Here is a 20,459-nt window from a genome sequence, read left to right on the forward strand (position 1 = left end):
ATGCAGACTTGAAAACAGAATTATCTTATTTTGAAGTGGAGGAACTAGAGAAGCAATAAGGTTGCCTGGGGAGGTGGTTAAGGCCCCATCCTTGGAGGTATTCAAGGTGAGGCTCGACAGGGCTCTGGGCAGCCTGATCTGGTTGAGGATGCCCCTGCTTACTGTAGTGGGGGTTGGACTGGATGACCTTTGGAGGTCCCTTTCAACCCAGACTATTCTATGATTCTGTAATTCTATGATCATCATCAGATTCCTCTTGTATTATTACTGGGAATTTATTCGTATGTTTTTTTTCTATTTTAATAATAAAGAGAATCGTGTTTGCTTGCTAATTTATTTTTACTTTTTTTTCCTGTTTAAATAATGAAGACATCAATGTTTGCTCAATAATTTGTTTTCAGTTAGGGTTACTAGTAACATTATTCATCCAAGCTTGCATTTCTTCTCACAGGCAAGTTTCTGAAGTCCTTCTCTGCTGTCCTCCAGGCAGCACTGAGCTGGTTCTCAGCACAAACATGTGTGAAGGATAGAGAGGGTTCAAAGACCAGCTATTAATCTGCCTAATGAATAAAATCCTTTGTAAGCACCATAACATTTTGAAAGGGAGCAAGTTCCTGCATACTCAACAGATCTGATTACCATGTGACAGCTACAGTAGACTATTGTAGAGGCTGAAAAAGGCCTTTAGAGACATTGAAGCATTTAATAATGGACTGGAAGTCGACTTTAGTGTATTACTATGATTCAGTTCAAGGTCAGGTTTTAATGGCACCTCTTCCTTCTGCTTATGTCTAGCTCTCGTCATGTCTTATGGTGCTAGCTTTAATGAATATTGATTGCATTTGATTTGACTTTTTGTCCCAGCCATATCTTTTTGTTAGAGCAAGTCTTAAGTATCATAGAACTATAGAGTGGTTTGGGTTGGAAGGGACCTTCAAGATCATCCAGTTCCAACCCCGCTGCCATGGGCAGGGAGACCTTCCACTAGACCAGCTTGCTCAAGGCCTCATCCAGCCTGGCCTTGAACACCATCAGGGATGAGGCATCCACAACCTCCCTGGGCAACCTGTTCCACTTCTGCTATCTCTTTGTTTTCTTTAAGTAGCCTCTGATGCCTGCAGGAACATTAGGGTTGTATCTGCCTTATGGAAGTGAGCAGGGCTGGTCTATAGGTGTGAGACCTGGCAGGCAGTCATCTGTAGTGTGAAATTGCTAGTGTTAGTTTTGGATTACTATAGATACAGCCTGAGATCTCAGCCCTTCTGTGAGTACCAGCTCTAGCATGAAAATGGCAATCAACACTGGCATCTCATTGAGTTGTTTTGGTTGGAACAGGCATTTAAGGTCATTGAGTCCAACCATTCTCTAACTGTACCAAGGCTGGGGCTAAACCATGTCCCTCAGCACCACATCTCTGCTTCTTTGAAACACCTTCAGGGATGGGGACTCAACCACCTCTCTAGGGAGCCTGTTTTAGGGTTGTGTGCTGGTTTGAGGCCAGCCAGAACATCTCTTGCCCCGAAAGGGACAAAAGAATGACACACGCAAACGGATTGGAGAGTGATGGAAAAAAGTTAAAATGGAAAAACGAATTGGTGAAGCTACAGAAAACTACAAACTACAAAGCATAGTGGAAAAGAACATCCTAAAGCATACAGAATCCCCTCACAGGATTCCCAAAAGCTTCCCAGTCCTCCCTTCCTCCCACCTGAGGGTCTACCCAACCCCTCAGGGCTCTTCCTTCCCCCCCCTCCTACTGCTAGGCAAGTCTCAGGCTGGCCAGGTCTGAGACTGCCTCCCCCTCCATTCTCCTCCTGGCATTAGGCCTAGACAGGCCTAAGAGGCCTTGAGGATACTCCCCCGGCATTACCCGATAAGAGAGGACATCTCCCATGGGAGCAGAGGGAAGAAAGAGGAAGAGAATGACTCTGCAGATGGCCTTATAGGGCGCAGGATTTATGGGTAGAAATACGCCATTTCCTGTGTCCACCCCTCTGGGTGGGCACCCAGGACACCAGAGGTGTATCTCATGTAGCAGTGGCAGGGGGCACCCAGCCTAAACTGCCACAGGTTGGAAAACCCTTTCAGTGAAGAACTTCTTCTAATCTCCTGGTACAACTGGAGTCCATTTCCTCTCATCCTAAATTGTGATGATGTTGGACAAGGCACAGTGTTCTTGTGATTGCAATAATGGGAAATGCAGATTAGGAGACTCCAGAAGGGTAAGAGAAAAATGCTGCTATACCCCACAACCTCACATATCCCTGCTCTTCCAAACAGCCAGGGGTAAGGGAATAGCCACACTGGGTAATTAAGAATAAGAGTCCCGAATTCTCATCTGATGTCCTCCCTCCATGTAAAGACAAATGACAGAAACTCCTTTCCATTTGTTGGCAAAACTTGATCTACAGCTTCGGTAACTTCTTGCTTTAAGTTGTCACTAAGAGCTTGTGCTAATTAATCATGATCAGTGTTACACTGCTCTGAGTCTCGGGAAGGAAGGCAAAGCAGACAAGGCCTTTAGCAGCTTAACTATCACTGAGCTTTCAATCTTCATATTTTTGCAATCTAGTCATCAATTAGTGGTTAGAGGAGCACCTCCCAAAGAGATTTTCCACTTCTTTCTGGTTTTAGCTGGATTACAGATCATTAGCAATTTTCAGATTCCTGTGTGTAAGGAAGTGCAATGAAAACTGCATCCAAACAGGATATTTAATACTGCGCCTGTGGGAAGAGCTAAGTTGCTAAGCCACTTAGGTACTCAACAGGTCAGGGGAGACTAGGTTAAGCCTTTCCTAATATATCGTAGGCTTTCACTCAGCACACGGGCTTCGCTTCAGCCTAAGGACAGGTTGCTGTTTAGTGGGAGTCTGATTAGATCACAGGAACTTACAGGATGCAAATACCTATTTTCCCAGCGCTAATCTAGTCAGTCTTCTGATTTGGACAGTATGTAATGTTGGATGTTCTTTGCCTGAATCATGGAATGGCTTGAGTTGGAAAGGTTCTTAAAGGTCATCCAGTTCCACTAGACCAGCTTGCTCACAGTCCCACCCAGCCTTGAACACCTCCAGGGAGGGGGAATCCATAACCTCCCTAGGCAACCTGTTCCAGTGTCTCGCCACCCTCAGTGGAAAGAATTTCTTTCTAGTCTCCAGTCTAAATCTCCTCTCCTCAAGCTTCGACCTGTTCCCTCTCATCCTATCACTACAAGCCCTTGTACAAAGTCCCTCCCCAGCTTTCTCATAGTCCCCTTCAGGTACTGGGAGTCTGCTCTAATCTCTCCCTGGAGCCTTTTCTTCTCCAGGTTGAACAGCCCCAGGATATCCTTTTATCCAGCACCAGGCTCAGAGCAGGTGGAGGCAGAACAGTTAGTTCAGGGCTCTGCCCATTCTGATTGGGCATCTTCCCAAAGCCAGCAGGACTCTACAGTCTTTCTGGACACCTTGTCCCCACATTTGAGCATCCTCATGGGCAGAAATCTTTCCTTATGTCTTAAGAGGAAAATTCCCACATGCAGGCTTGTGCTTGTGGCCTCTCATCCTTCTGCTGGGGCCTCCAATCCCTCTTTAGTCCCTCCCATAAAGCAGCTGAAGATGGTGGCGAGGGCCACCCTTGCCTGCTGTCAGCCATCACATGGTTCAGCTGTAATCCCACATGTGGGAGGGATGGGGTGCTGGGTGACACTAGCCAAGGCCCCTTCAGCGTGGCTGGGAGTGCACCTTGCTGGGTGGGGGGGAATCATACTTTTCCATCTTGCAGTCTCCATGGACATTGATGGAACAGGGTGCCCAAAGAGGTTGTGGAGCCTCTGTCTCTGGAGGCATTCCAAACGTATCTAGATGTGTTCCTGTGTACTCTGGGTGACCCTGCTCTAGCACGGAGTCGGACTATGTGCCAGTCACAGAATCACTGTGGCTCAGAGATCCCTTCCATCCCCAGCTAGTCTGTGATTCTGGGAAACTCTTCAAATGGTTGCTTTCTAAGTTAAAAAACCCAAACTACAACAACTCAGAAAACCCACTGAGGAGGAGTATAAGATCTTTTTTTTAAAATCAACACTACTAATTTATTAGTGTTTTGTCCAAATTTTCCTTCGCTTTGGAAGTTAGTTATGTTTCCTATGTGATAGATTCCAAGCAGTGGATTATTTAAGTAGTAAATACCAGTATACAAATGTTTCATATTTACATATAATACATAAATATGTAAACGCACAAAAAAGTAAACATCCTTATAAAATATTGAACTCTTCTGGAGATGAATATTTACCTGGGTTCAGCATGCACTTCGTTTGTTGAGGAGGAAGCTGATATTTTTAAATTTCAGCATGTTCATGTAATTTTTCCTTCTTCCACCTAATAAATGTGCTCCATGATGGATTCTACTGTAAGAGCACTAACTGCTGAACATCAAATCACCCCCAAAGTTGGGCAATGCCATGTAACAGTAACAGAGTTGGCCACAGGATTCTCCTTGGTGAGTGAAGGGGATCAGGCGTTTTTAACATAGCAAATAAATCAATCAGTACATTAGGAAATAATGGGATTAGCTGATATCTGGTGCTTTAGGAAAGGATACAGACAGTGTAACTTTAACTTAATTCTACAGCCCTCTTCAATAAAAATGTGCCAGTGGAGGTTTACCCAATGTTTTACTTCAGAGAAGTGTGTTGATGGATGGATACTAGAGCTCTAAATTATATTTTCACATGAAGGCTAAATAAATCTCCTCTCCACAACAGGAAATGTTGGAGTTATTTTTTTCTCTAATGTAGAAATGTGTAATTATGTCTTGAAAAAAGTGTTTTTCCTGATAAAATGGAGTGGTGTGATAGCTGGGGTGCTGAGTCCAGTTCTGGTTCCCATAGCATAAGAAGGACATGGACCTTCTGCAGTAGGTTCAGAGGAGGGCCAGAAGATGATTAGAGGGCTGGAGCAGATCCCCTATGGGGACAGGTTGAGAGAGTTGGGGTTGTTCAGTCTGGAGAAGATAAGGTTCCAGGGAAACCTTAGAGCTGCCTTCCAGTACCTGAAGAGGGCCTACAGGAAGGCTGGGGAGGGACTTTTTACAAGGGCTTGTAGTGATAGGATGGAGGGAATGGATTGAAGCTTGAGGAGAGAGATGGAGACTGGAGAATAGTAAGAAATTCTTTACAGTGAGGGTGGTGAGGCACTGGAACAGGTTTCCCAGGGAGGTCATGGATACCCCTTCCTGCAGGTGTTCAAGGCCAGATTGGATGAGGCTTTGAGCAACTTGCTCTAGTGGAAGGTGTCCCTGCTCATGGTGGGGGGTTGGATGTAGGTGACATTTAAGATCCCTTCCAACCCAAACCATTCTATGATTCTAAGGATGCTTGTGGTGCTGAGGGACATTTAGGCCCAGCCTTGGTAGAGTTAGAGAATGATTTGTCTAGATGATCTTCAAGGTCTTTTCCAACCAAGATGATTCTGTGATTCCATGATTCCATTGTTTCTGAGAGTCAGAAGTGTTCATATTTAAGTGATTTGGTTTCAGAGTCTTCATTACGGCTTTAGCCACACAGCTTTTTTTATAGGCATGAGCAATATTGCCACACACCAGAGTAAATAAAAGCAAAATAACAAAGTGGAGGAATATGTGATTAAAATACAAATCCGATTCCCAGGGTGCTGTATGCAGATATTTAATTAAGAGATTGTCTCGATAACTGAAGAACAGAAACAGCATCTGTTCTAAAATGCATAAAATTAATATTAACTCATACTTCCTAAATGCTTAAGAGAGAAAGGTTTAAATGAGAAAGAAAATAGAAAAGGCATGGAAGTGTTTTTGTGTTGACTCTAGTTGAAGAGATGACATGACCATGGTGGTGACAGGTTGATGTTTGGACTTGATGAACGAGATCTTTTCCAACAGGAACAATTCTATGATTCTTTTTTCCCAGTCCTGTTTGTCTATCACTTTGTTTTAATCTTCCCTCAGCACCAGTTACCTCTTACCTTTTCTTTCCCTTTCATATGTTACCAGTTGGGACGTTCATAAGCAAGAAAAGAGAAGCCTGATAATACTTCATGGAAGCCATTCCCTAAAAAGATTCATAGATTTGGTTTAGGTTGGAAGGGACATTAAAGATAATCCAATTCCAACCTCCTGCCATGGGCAGGGACACTTCTCACTAGCCCAGCTTGCTCACAGCCTCATCCAACCAAGCCTTGAACACCACCAGAGAGGGGATGTCCATTACGTCCCTGGGCAACCTGTTTCAGTGTCTCACTACACTCACTTGAAAGAATTTCTTCCTAATCTCCAGTCTCAATCTCCTCTCCTCAAGCTTCAATCCATTCCTTCCACCCTATCACTACAAGCCCTTGTAAAACATAACATATAAAGATACCCAGTCCTGCCTTACCTGGAAAACTTTGGGGTAGCTTGGTATCTTAAAAGGTGATGAACCTTTGGAAAAGCCTCAGACTTTTCCAGTTCAGCATATACCCATGATTCCTGAACAGGAACAGTTTTTTGTGTAAGGATAATAGGCACTCTCATCCACTGAGTACTGGCCTGATATTGATTGTGTGGAAATGAATTGGAGATGTCTGTGTGACTGCTTTGGAAAGCAGCTCTGAGTCCCTTTCAACTTGGCATGATGTTAATGGGGACCGAGCTTGTTTCAGCGTGCTTGCATTAACAGAAGAGTACGAGAGCAGTTTGGATAAGGAAAAAAGGGATGGTCTGAATCACTCCTTACACTCTCATTACTATATTGGGACCAGTTTCTTTATTTTACTGAGTTATTTAGAGCCCCAAGGACTGTAAATAGCAGCAATTCAGCAGTGTTCAGTCAAACACCTGATTTTCATTTAAATTTCATGTGGGCCTGGGATTGCCCTGATGGAAAAGCCGTATGGAATGAAGAGGAATTTTTTCAAATCAGTTGTGTGGTAGTACCACATCTCCCCAGTCTATTGTATCTTCTCTATTCATTTTGTTTCATAGAATCCTGGAATGGTTTGGGTTGGAAGGAACGTCCAAAGGTCATTTAGTCCAACCCCCCAGCAGATGAGATAGATTGGGAGGAAGTGGGCTTATGTTGCCCGTAAGGGGAGGTTTAGACTGGATATGAGGAAACATTTCTTTACTGAGAGAGTGATAAGGCATCAGAACAGGCTGCCCTGGGAGGTGGTGCGGTCACCATCCCTGAAGGTGTTCAAGAAGTGTGTGGTGCTTCAGGATGTAGTTTAGTGGTTATGGTAGTTGGGTTATGGTTGAATTTGATGGTCTTAAGTGTCCTGTCCAGCCTTAGTGATTCTGTGATTAGATGATTTTTGTGTGCATTTGTTTCAGTTAGAAATACTTCTAAATCTCACCAAAAAACCCCACTGGTGTTCCTTTGAAGTTGTGATTTTGGCTTTCATGCAGCAAACTGAGCTGCTTTATCTCCTCTGGCCGAAAAAGACTTCTACAGCTGCTGCCTTTACTTTTCTCTGGTACTGAGCAATCATGCAAACTATGCCCTCTACAAACTGTCTGCCTTCAGTCTGGGTCATAGCTGATAACCCAAATGTTTGATAGACATAGGGGAGACCTGAGAGCAGCCTTCCAGTAGCTGAAGAAGGCCTACAAGAAAGCTGGGGAGGGACTTTTTATGAGAGCTTGTTATGATAGGATGAGAGGGAATGGATTGAAACTTGAGGAGGGGAAATTGAGACTGGAGATTAGGAAGAAATTCTTTCAAGTGAGGGTGGTGAAACACTGGAACAGGTTGCCTAGGGAGGTTGTGGATTCCCCCTCACTGGAGGTGTTCAAGGCCATCCTGTCCCCATCTGCCACTGAGTCCAGCCTGAACTCTGGGGGAGTTTGGTATTGATTTTCTATATATTTAAGTCTTTTATTTTAAATACCATTATTATAATAATTATATTATAGTAATTAATAGAATAGTTAATATTATTACAATAGAATATCTTATACTGCTTCATTAAAGCTATTTAGGTGGTGTTTTTCTTCAACCCATAAGTCCTTCTCCTTTATTCCCTTTCCCCCTTCCAGGGGGGTTGGAAGTATCTTCCACGAGGGAAGATTAATCTGGGTTCAATTATCTTGCAAGTGCACTGAAGGATTTTCATGCAGGTGATTATCCTGTACCAGTAGTCTCCTGCTGACTAATTTCTGCCTCTACCTGAGTCCCTAGTTTATCAAGCAGTATTTGAAAGGCCAAGTGACAGCCTTTAAGTTGTTCTTACAACACAGTAAAAAGGAATTTTGTCCTGATCAGCCTGGAGAAGAGAAGGCTCCAGAGGGACCTAACAGCAGCCTGCCAGTACCTGAAGGGGCTACAAGAAGGCTGCAGAGGGACCATTTGCAAAGGTCTGCAGTGACAGGACGAGGAGCAATGGTTTGAAATGAGAGCAGAGGATATTTAGACTGGATATTAGGAACAGGTTCTGCATCATGTAGGTGGTGGAACACTGCAACAGGTTGCTCAGGGAGGTCGTTGAGGCCCCATCCTTGGAGATGGTCAAGGTGAGGCTTGATGGAGTGCTGAGCAACCAGCTCTAGTGGAGGATGTCCCTGCTGACTGCAGCAGAGCCGGACTAGACGAACTTTGCAGATCTCTTCCAACTCAAACCATTTTATGATCTAAATCAATTCAAGCCATGACAATTAGATTTTGGTAGGAAAAAGGAAAAAGAAGCTGAGTATGAAGAGCAACTCTTGTATCCAAAAGGCATTTTGTAGAAAAATGATGGAGTCCATTTTGTGCATCTGGTTTTCAAGCACCTATCCTGGAAAAAGCTCCGTAAAATCTGTTGGGCTAATGAAATGCAACTTGTTTCCTAAACAGAGACATTGATTGCTTTTCCATAAATCTGCCTCTTATTAGCTGCAAGTATTAACATTAAGATACAACAATTATAGTTTGCATTTTTCATTGTGCCTTCGTTAATGAGTTACATTATGACATTTATCAAAAATAAAATTAAACTTGGGGCATGGAATACAGTGTATGTTCACCATTTGGAAGGTTGAATTGAAAGCAGATTATGACAGTTGCCCTTTTGGCAAGACAGGCAGGCTTTTAACATAAAGGCAGGTAAAGTAAGATTAATTTAATACTGCTTTTATGAGGCCTTTTAAACTTGCATTGAAGCAACATCTCATAGCTTTCAGGATAAGTGGGCAAAACCAGGCATGGTATATTCAACTTACCTTTAATGTGAAGTGCTGTCAGACAGTTTTTAGCTAACTGTCATCGTAAGATTACCAGTTCTCTCCATCATTTTCTGTGACAGCCATCCTCTTGATATTCTTATGAAAATCATTTTATGTGGTACCAAACCCATGCATCCATTTGGGTTTAAATGTCATATTCATAGGTGCATAGAATGGTTTGAGTTGGAAGGGACTTTAAAGATCATCTAGTTCCAACCTCCCCACACTATGGCCATGGATACCTTCCAATAAACCAGCTTGCTCAAGACCTCATCCAACCTGGCCTTGAACATGTCCAGGAATGAGGCATCCACAAACTCCCTGGGCAACATGTTCCAGTGTCTCACCACTGCCATTGTAAAGAATATGTTCCTAATCTCCAGTCTAAATCTGCCCTCTTCCAGCTTCAATCCATTCCCTCTCATCCTATCACTACAAGTCCTTGTAAAATGTTCCTTTCCAGCTTTCTTGAAGGCCTCTTTCAGGTCCTGGAAGGCTCTTCTAAGGTCTCCCCAGAGCCTTTTCTTCTCCAGGCTAAACCGTCCCAACATGGTTTAGCACCAGGCTTGGTAGAGTTAGAGAATAGTGGGACTCAATGAGCTTAAATGTCTTTTCAATGCAAACAATTCTGTGATTCTACGAATTGAAAGCTAAAACTTGAACTAACTTATAGACGGAACTGTGGTTGTGGTTGTTCAGTTCACCAGAACAACAGAAAAGGCTTTTTAGAGTTGTCATTTCATGCTATTTTTATTTGCAAGCAAAAGGTGCTCTTATGATAATTACTGTTTTATTTAGAATCACAGAGTGTTTAATCAATGACAATATGGTTAAAATTAGAGTTTTCATGTTTAAAGTTTTACCAGATTGACTGCTTTATGTCCAACCACCTGTTTATTTTCCCACAGTACCTGGATCTAACTAACTTTCTCATCCAGGACAATGTTTTTATCAATTGTTGGGTTTTATTTAAAGGTAAAAAGCAGACAGTTGTATGTTGTGCACTTTCCCAGCATGGACATCTCCAACTATATCTGGTTGCTCAAAGCTCCATCAAGTTTCATCCTAAATGTCTCCAGAAATGGGGCCTCCACCAGATCCCTGGGCGACCTGTTTCAGAATTTCACCACTCTCATAGTAAAGATCTTCCTCCTTATGTCCAACCTAAATCTCCCCTGCTCTGGTTTCAAACCATTGCCCCTCATCCTGTTGCTACAGGCCCTTCTAAGCAATCCCTTCCCAGCCTTCCTGTAGGTCCCCTTCAGGTACTGTAAGGCTGCTCTAAGGTCTCCCTGGAGCCTTCTATTCCCAGGCTGAACAACCCCAACTCTCCCAGCCTGTCATCTCTTTTAATTAGAGATTCTTAAACACAGCTGAGGTTAAATGTGTAAATGTATTTTAGGAAAGTTTTGTAAGATTAGTTTGCTATCTTCCTCTGCTTGTTCATTTACAATTCTCTCCCTTTAGGCAACAGTCACAGCCTTGCCAATTTCTTCAGACACTGAACACTGACTGACTTAAAAATATTTGAATGTTAGGGATTTGTAGAGATCTTTGGGAATATTGTCTTGATTCATTATATTAGACTGAGGTAAGCATTAAAATCATGGTAAGATGATTGAAGGGCTTTACTCTGTTGGGTTCCCAGCCTGTCACACACAGATTATACCCCATGTAATTTGTTAGCTGGAATATCTCCAGGTTCCACTAAACAGTGACTGTTTTCCTTTGAAAAGAGATGTGCAGCTGTTTGTAACCAGAATACAGTCCCTGCCAGAGACAGCCATACCAGCTGTGTGCTGTACACTTCAGCTGGAGGAGCAAGTGAACAGCACTCTCCTTCCTAGATACCCCTGCTCTGGTCACACAACATGTAGAGAAGTTCTTCTGTAGTGTTTATAGGCTTTCATCTCTGCACATGGCAACCAGCACTTTCTCCTACTCTGCTTGGGCAAATCTGGACAGAAAGCTAAGCCTCATCTTTTAGTTTCCCTCACAAAGGTGGTTTTAAGCTTCAGTAATCTCTGTCTGAAGCAGGTCAAGATGTTGCGTCTGGAAGACAGGAAGCTTAGAGGACTCAGTCAACAAACTCCTGGACCTTTTGCTGACTTATGTGTCTGATTCCATGGCCACCTCTGCTGCTGGTGTATGGTAGCGCTAACAGTAGGCTGACGTTGAACCACCTATCTGTCTTCATGTCCACAAGGGATGTGTATGGATATGGTGTCCCACTTGCCACTCTACTCAAATGTAGCCTTGCATGCTGGAACTGACAAGGACATGCAGCTCATTGCTCTCTACAGCTCCCTGAAAGAAGGTTGGATTGAGGTGGGGGTTGGTCTCTTCTACCATACTATCAGGTGATAGAATTAGAGAAGATAGCCTGAAATTGTGCCAGGGGAGATTTAGGTCAGAGATTAGGGAAAATTTCTTTGTTGCAAGAGCGGTCAGGAATTGGAACAGGCTGCCCAGGGAGGTGGTGGAGTTAGCGTCCCTGAAAGTGTTAAAGAAACGTGTGGACATGGCACTTTGGGACATGGCTTAATGGCCATGGTGGTGGTAGGTTGATGCTTGGACTTGATGACCTTAGAGGTGTTTTCTAGCTGAAACAATTCTATGATTCAATGCGCAGGGAGATGCTTGGTCAAACCCAGAGCAGTAAGGCATGGTGTTCCAGTGGGGGGGGTGGGGGGGAATATCCACCAAAACTCTTTTAGGGAAAGAAAAAAAGCACATGCCCAAAGGCATCTTCCCCAGTTCCCACAGCAGCCAGGCTGAAACCTTTTTCTTTCTAGGAAAGAGAGCAAACAAAAAGGCTTCATTTTCCCACTTTTCATTGATTTCTCTCCTGTAGCTTTTCTACGTAGTATTCCTGCATCTTGAATGACAGCACTCAGGACTCTCCTATCAGGTGTCAGTGCAGAAGGTTCACATTCACTCTTCAGCATAAGGAGATGGTATTGATGGGGCCAACAAATGTCTTTTGTTTTGTTTTTTTGAGGTGCAGCAGTAACAGCCCTGCAAGCAGCACTGCTCAGTCTTACAGTGTCTTTGGTACCCTATGCCACAGACGTGAGAAGACTGGTGATGGAATAGGGAAGTCATACCAAAAACTGGGGTGCCCACAGACTGGGCTCCATGGAGCTCCATGAACACCTTCTCAGAATGGAAAACACTGGGTGCTATGCTTTGCATTTGGTCCTCCGGAATTTCCAGTCCATCACAGAGTGGTGTATAGGAAACATCTATAAAATCTGTATTTGTGCAGTAAATTTCGACACAAAAAGTGAAAATGTGTAAGCAAAACTCCTTTTAGTTTCTTTGCTTTTTAGTCTGTCTAGAACTTGAAGGGTAGAGTGAAAAACAATCATGATACAGACTCTGACCTCTTCCTCTTGGGGGTTAATAAAGTCAATTTTGCTATTGATTAAGAGAGTAATGTCAGACTTTGTGCCTGATGTCATAGCAAATGTTGAAGTTGAAAAAAGTACAAAAGCCAATGGTGAATTGAGTCACGTTAAATGTATTTATCTTGAATCCCCACTTTGTGGCATTATTACTGTAGTCTCATCTCAAGCTAGCATTACTCATTAATGCCGGCTTATCATCCTGATCCTTCTTTCCCTTTGTTCATTCGGATATTCTGCCTGCACACAGCTGTAACCTTCTGTTTCTTGCTCCCTTAATACCACAGATTAAATTGCATTTAAAGCTGCTGCATTTGAACCAGTTATGCAGTCAGAATTGCCCTCACTACAAGAAAAGCACTAAGGTGCTGGAGCAGGTCCAGAGAAGGGACTTGTGAGGTCACACCTTGAGTGCTGGATTCAGTTTTGGGGCCCTTACTTCAAGAACAAAAAGGAGATGCTGGAGCAGGTCCAGAGAAGGGCAACAAAGCTGCAGAAGGGTCTGGAGAACAGGGCTGATGAGGAGCTGCTGAGGGAACTGGGGGTGTTTAGTCTGGAGAAGAGGAGGCTGAGGGGAGACCTCATTGCTCTGTACAACTCTCTGAAAGGAGGCTGTGGAGTTGAGGCAGGGGGCCTGTCTCTTTTCTCTAGTAACAAGTGATAGAATAACGCTGAGAGGGAATGGATTGAAGCTTGATGAGGGCAGATTTAGACTGAAGATTAGGAAGAAATTCTTTACAGTGAGGGTGGTGAGACACTGGAACAGGTTGCCCTGGAGGTGTTCAAGGCCAGGCTGGATGAGGCCTTGAGCAAGCTGGGCTAGTGGATGCTGTCCCTGCCCATGGCAGGGGTGGGGCTGGAACTAGATAATCTTGAAGGTCCTTTCCAACCCAAACTATTCTATGAATCTTTGAGGAAATGGCCTCGAATTGCACCAGTGAGATTTAGATTGCGTTTGAGAAGAAAATTCTTGACTGAAAGGGTTCTCAAAGACTGGGACAGGTTCCCCAGAGAGGTGCTTGAATCCCCATCCTTGGCGGTGTTCCGAAGAGATGTGGTGCTAAAGGACATGGTTTAGCACCAGCCTTGGTAGAGTTAGAGAATGGTTGGACTGTTTGATCTTAAATGTTGTTTCCAACCAAAACAATCCTATGATTCTGTGACCAGGGAGCTCCTCTTCCTGGCTAGTGTTGAAGTCTCTCTTAGCCCACATACCGTATTAGGAGGCATTAAGGAGCCTGAATTCCTCTGGAAACACAGAGTGTGTGATTCCTGAAGCACTGCTGTGATTAACTGTAATGCAATCCACTGGCTATGAATGCTTAATGGACCAACATTCTCCTGCTTACTCCAGGCCCTTTGACATCTTACTAGGACTCAGTTCATTGTGCCACAGAGTGCAAATGCAAAACCATCACTAGGAGAAAGGCAGCCAGCCCAAATGAGCTCTGCCTGTAGGTGCAATTAAAGGATTGGGAGGTCTACAATATGAAGTGATTGAGTAGTGGTCTGGCACTGGGAATGCTGCATTGCACTTTCTGTTTGGAAAAGATGTTTACAAAACACAGCAGCCTTTTTGGTGTATTACAGAAGCTTTTCCCTTAATCCTCTTAGCTTCTGCTTGTTTGTCCATTTCTGTATACAAGCAGTGGCATTAACAGGCTAGGCTTTGGTGGGAATGGGTGCAAGGCTCCAACTGAATTAATGCAACACCCCATTAATTGATTTTCTTGATATCTCCTGTGTGGTGATGCTCATGTGAGTGTACAGTAGGGCTACCAAGGGCTTTGGATCCCCTAGAATCGCAAGCATTTTAGTAGCAGTAGAAAAATACCTGCTTGAATTAGAAACTAAATAAAACCTCTTTGTAACGTGTGCTGTCTTAAACTGGGGGATTGTGTTTCTCCTGTAGAGAAAGCTGATTGAAGGGTTTGCTAATACCTAGTGTCATACTTCAGCTATGCTTCAACACATAAGCTGTGTACTTAAGTAGTGAGTAGTCTGTGTGCTGACACTCCGCAAAGGAAGAGTTTAACACATCTCTGAGTTTTTCTGAGTAGAATACAATGGGATTTCCCACAGTCATCTTAAAACATGGGACTGTCTTTATTTAGTAGCCCAGTCTCATTTAAACTATTCATTAAGAATTTCATATTAAAAAATTAAACCCAAACATTTCTTGATTTTTACATGAACATAGTTATGAGAGAAGGTGATGAGATGGCTTTAGAGATTCAGAAAGGCTCCCACTGAAGTCATGGCCTAGAAGTTGCATTTGCTTGTTGTGCTGTGATCTGAGGCAAAGCCATAAAGTCTGCTGGTTTCTGGGACTGGAGATCCTTCTCCCTGGCTCACTCAGTCTTTTCTGCATCTGCAGCAGAATCAGTAAGATTGCCAGTTGGTACCAAATGCAGCAGGTGCTAGGAATGAGACACAGTGTGAGAGAGTCATAACAAATCTTTGGGGCAGTTGCAACTTAGCACCTCAAAAAAGAACATGATTTGTATTGATGATGTGATGCTGAGAAAATCGGACACCAAGTCAGACTGTCTCCACCTAACCCTTTCACCTCTGATGTCTTCTTTGCTTTAAGTAGGAGGATAGATGGTGATGTGTACTATTTAGAGTGCATCTGTAATAGGCCTGTTTATATATACAAAAGCATTGTATTAATTTTTTGTTCGGTTTATAACTGAATAAAAGGTGAGTTGGATTAATTATTGCTGATTAATTATTGCTGCATAATGATTTTTTTTTAAAAATAGAATGGCATCATTAAGGTTGGGAAAATCTCTAAGATCATCAAGTTCAGCTATCAACCCAATACCACCATGCCCTCTAAAACATGCCCTGGAGTGCCATGTCCACAGGTTTCTTGAACACCACCACCCCTGGCAGCCTGTTCCAATGACTGAAGAAATAAATTTTTCATAATATTCAACCTAAACCTCTCCCTGGTACAACTTGAAGCCTTTTTCTTTCATCCCATCTTGTAACTGTACAGAGCATACAAAGAATCTGTGTTCACTCTTTCTATTTATCCAGCAAATCTTCTAAATTAATGCCTGTGATCAATTTCTGTACCCTCTTTTCCCTCTAAATTATTTTCCTAACAGTTCTGACACCTGTAAATGAACAGAAGGAATTGCTTCTGAAACTTTGGGTTCTTATATTAATTTTTAGTGAATATGCAGGGGCTTGTAGCAATAGGACAAGGGGCAATGGTTTGAAACTGGAGCAGGGCAGATTTAGGTTGGGACATTAGGAGAAGGTTCTGCACAATGAGAGTGGTGAAATACTGGAACAGGTTGCCCAGACGTGCTTGAGGCCCCATCTCTGGAGACATATAAGATTAGACCTGATGTGGCCCTGGGCAGCCTGATCTAGTTGGAGGTGTCCCTGCTGCCTGCAGAGGAAGTTGGACAAGATGACCTTTGAGGGTCCCTTCCACTCCAATTGAATTTTGAATCTTTCCAGAGGCTTAAATGGTAATAAGAATGTTTGAAGAATAGTCAGTATTTTGGTTCAGGTGTTTGCTTCTGAGAAACTGCATGGCATTTTTAGGTTCATGCCAGTAGATTTAGATTGGGTGTTAGGAACAACTCCTTTACCATGAGGGTGCTGGAACAAGGCATCAGGTTACCCAGGGAAGTAGTTGAGATCCCATCCCTGGAGGCATTCAAGGTGAGGCTCAACAGGGCTCTGGGCAACCTGATCTAGTTGATGTCCCTGCTTACTGCAGAGGGGGTTGGGCTAGATGACCTTTGGAGGTCACTTCCAACCCAAACCATTCTGTGATTCTACGATTATCACTCTGTGTTTGGACGTCTGTAGGCTGAGGGAGAGTGAGACTGCTGGGAGAAGAAACACTGATGTGTTGATTAATGGTGACATTGCTACTGTATGGTAGTCTGTACTAATTGGTACCAGAAGCAGTATTTACTCTTGGCCAGCTCATGTGTCATATTTTTGAAGGCAGGAGAAAAATAGCACCCTCAGTTAGGATGTAAGTTGGCAGCAGTGCAAGGATCTGGGAGAAACACTGCACCAGATTTGGGAAGAAATGGCTAGGTACTGAAGCTGCAACTCTGCTTCATGCTCTCCATTTCTGTTCAAACTTATTTAGACACCAGAGGTCCAGACTCGAGGCTGTGCTGTGTTATAATTAATTTGTCAAACTTGGCTCACTACAGATGTTCTCCTTTGCTTGCTTATTTGCCTCTTCAAAGATACAATGAGTTTTTGAGCATGCCAGTTTGTTACCTTGGCAATAGAGGGGCTTGCCAAAAGAGTGATAAAATATATCTGCTGTCACATTGGAAACAAATTTTCTCCTTAAATGTTCTTGTTGCTATTTTAATAGTTTTTGTTGTACAGCATGGCTATCAACATGCTCTTGTTGCACCTGCTTCTTTGTTCTGCTGGATGGAGACACTCTTAACGTGTAGGCAGATGCTTTTGTTTTGTCCTGAGGCAGGGGTAAAGTTCTAGTCACAGAATGGCAGAGGTTGGAAGGGACCTCTGCAGATCATCTAGTCCAACTTTCCTGCTAGGGTCACCCCACAGCAGGTTGCCCAGCATTGCAGTGTCCAGGTGGGTTTGGAATCTCTCCAGAGACAGAGACAGCAGCCTGCTCCAGGGCTTCCAGTCAGCCAAAGCCATTGAGGTTTAAGGGTCAGTACTGCCCTGCTCTATGCAATGACATGTTCCTTTGCTGGACCTAGATTGCTAACCTGTCTGGGATCTGAAAGAAGCCTGGCAGGAGAGACTTTTTGAGGAACCCTGAGGAATCCCATTTATGGGAATGCAGGACAGTGGAACTTGGTTCTTGGCTCCTTTCCCTGGAGTTGTCAAGCTACTGTCATGAAAAATACAAGGGGTTTTCCCCCCAGTTTTTATTCTCAATTTCTAAATTATAGATTTTGGACCAAAAATAGGCAATAGACAATTTAAAACAGCTAAAAAGTTTTTTGGTTTTTTTTTTTTGGTCAGTAAGTTCCAGTTAAATGGCAAAGGAATGAATTACATATGAAGTGTACTTGTGAACTACATACAACTGAAAAAATCTCCTTGGGATTTGCATATGAACAATAAGAGTCAGGGGAGTCACCTCCCTGGTCCTTCCTTCATCCATTATACCATTGCTTCCAACCTGCTGCATTTACAAAAACCAACTCACTGCACAAGAAGATTTAGACCCAGGTCTGCAAAACTCATCAAACAGAAGTCAATGAAAATCATGTACCATGTTCCATTAACGCAAGAGAAAAACAGGACAGTATTGGGAATTTCCCTTTTGCAATAATGGTCATGGCAAAAAGAATTAGTTGGGAATGCCATGTGAGCTGTGTTTTGATACCAACCTGGCCAAGGTGACCCTTTCAGGATAATCAAGTTGAGAGACTGTGATTCCCTTCCAGCACAACATAAGTCAGATAAATACAAAGGGTTGCATGCTCAAAGCATGGGGAATGAGTTGAATAAACAAAAGGCACAGCAATATTTTGCAGCTTTTTGTGCTGAAGTAGGTTGTTATTTGCCAATGAGTGAATTGCTTGGGATCGTAGGGTTGCCTCGGGAAAACAGCCAGAGTTTTTCCAGGATTGCTTTAGGGTCATGTCTGCCTTCAACAGCCTAGAGGCATAATTCGTTGCCTGTGTGGAAAAGAAAGAAATGAGTCCTGTCATCTGTGTTTCTCAGGGCACGATATTCCTGAAGTTTCACATGAGTAGGATTACTGCTCCAAGGGGCAAGCTTACTCTGCAGAGACTCACACCCATGGGAAACTGCTCAGTCTTCACTTTGTACTTTTTCCTGGTGTGCTAGGTCAAGATTGTAAAGATGGACACAAGATGCAAGGCAGTTGGATTGTTCAGCCTGGAGAAGAAAAGACTCCAGGCAGACCTTAGAGCAGCCTTCCAGTGCCTGAAGTGGGCTGCAGGAAATCTGGAAAAGAACTTTTTACAAGGGCTTGTAGTGATAGGATGAGGGGGAATGGATTGAAGCTTGAGGAGGGCAGATTTAGACTGGAAATTAGGAAGAAATTCTTTCAAGTGAGGGTGGTGAGACACTGGGACAGGTTGCCCAGGTAGGTTGTGGTTGCCTTATTCCTGGAGGTGTTCAAGGCCAGGTTGGATGAGGCCTTGAGCAAGCTGGGCTGGTGGGAGGTGTCCCTGCCTATGGCTGGGTGGGTAGTGGAACTAGATAATCTTCAAAACCCTTTCCAACCCAAACCATTCTATAAATCTATGAATCTGTGTTGTGTAATAAAAAGTCCTCAGTGTATATGAGACCAGCAGTGCATTTTTATAGCTTCTGAAGTATATAGATATTAATTTGCTTCCAAAGGAGCTTATCTTGTTCTCAGATCCCTTAAAAAGTATGAAGAGGTGGTGGGACAGGGTTACAGTCCCACTTGTTTCTAACAGGTTTTGGACCCTAAATGGATGCAGCATGGGAAAGTTCACATCCTGCAACTGCAGAGTTTATTTTGGTCAGAGTTACAGCCTACAAGAAATTCCCTCTCAGCAGGAGTTTGCTGTCACTTGGTGTATCTCATTCTTGAGCTGCAGGACACCCTCTCTCTCCCCTTGGTTTTGATCTGCTGTTGGCAGTGGTGGTGAGGCAGGCTGTATCTCAAATGGTGTGATTTTTGTAAATGCTTTATTGAAATAAGGTCCCAACACCTGCAGATATCTCATGTTCCAAAGTCTGTGAAAGAGGAGTGCTGCTTGGCAGTGTCAACAGGAATCTCAGGAGTTAATATTTTCTGTTACAGCAAATTGAACAGTTTGCTTGTGCATGGCAACGGTTGTTCCTGGCTCTCTGTATGTATGTCAGAAGAGGTCTCTCTGGGATGGAGAAGTCCAGAGCCCAGATACTTGTAGTATTTCAGAAACTAATCTCATCTATGTAGTTCCTTTAGCTGGAGTTATGGGCTGCTTGAAACACATCTTTCTCCTGCAGAGAAACCTGAGGGAATCCCCAGGCTTGGGTTTGGTGTTAGATGATCAAATTCTTTCAATATTGCAACCGTCTAATTCCCATCTGTCTCACCCCTGCAATTGCTCCTTGGGAAGATTTGTCTCCCTGGTGCTTCCCTGCTGAAGCATTAATGACAGCTGATACCCATGCAGGCTTTAGGGGAGTGTGAAGCCAGGAAAGCTGAAGGAAGCCTGTGTCAGCTCCTTCTCACTGACTCCCTTTGACTCTGATGAAGACTACATCACAGAGAAAAGACTCTTTAAAAAAGGTGTCTGAAATATTTCAGGCATTTTCAGAGCTTCCTCTCCTCCCTGAAGGTAGACTGTAGAGAGACTTTCAAGCAGAAGACTTTAAGATCATCAAGTCCAACTCTGCTCCTGATCTACCAAAGTCCTGTGCTAAATCAATTTATTTGCTTTCAATACTGCCAAATGTGGATGGTTAAATGAATCAGACTGGCAAACTCTGTCCTCTAAAATAAGAAAGCATGCTTCTCCTGAAGGAAAATTCATGAATGTTTAAATAGTCTCTGATTGAAGGCCATGTTCATGTTGGAAATATGATAGAAAGTAGCACACATGATCAGATTAATGCAGTTGATGATAAACTGCAGCTTTAGAGCTGAGATGAACTGATAAACCTGGGTAGTGTCAAAAATACCCATGGCTGTGCATACTGCCTTTGCAAACAGTCCCTCTGCTTCTTTCTTGTAGCCCCTTCAGGTACTGGCAGGCTGCTATTAGGTCTCCCTGGAGCCTTCTTTTCTGCAGGCTGAACAACCCCAGCTCCTTCAGCCTGTCCTCATAGCAGAGGTGCTCCAGGCTCCTGATCATTTTCCTGGTCCTCCTCTGGACCTGCTCCATCAGGTCCACG

The 20,459-nt window shown here is 43.4% G+C and overlaps 1 protein-coding gene across 3 annotated transcripts in view; it reads left to right on the forward strand.

Annotated features, from left to right (window-relative positions):
• PPP1R9A (protein phosphatase 1 regulatory subunit 9A) overlaps positions 1-20,459 on the forward strand; it is a 128,176-nt gene that overhangs the window by 50,457 nt on the left and 57,260 nt on the right. The window lies entirely within an intron of this gene.

Source organism: Indicator indicator, chromosome 11 (assembly GCF_027791375.1).
Source record: "Indicator indicator isolate 239-I01 chromosome 11, UM_Iind_1.1, whole genome shotgun sequence".
Lineage (NCBI taxonomy): Eukaryota > Metazoa > Chordata > Aves > Piciformes > Indicatoridae > Indicator > Indicator indicator.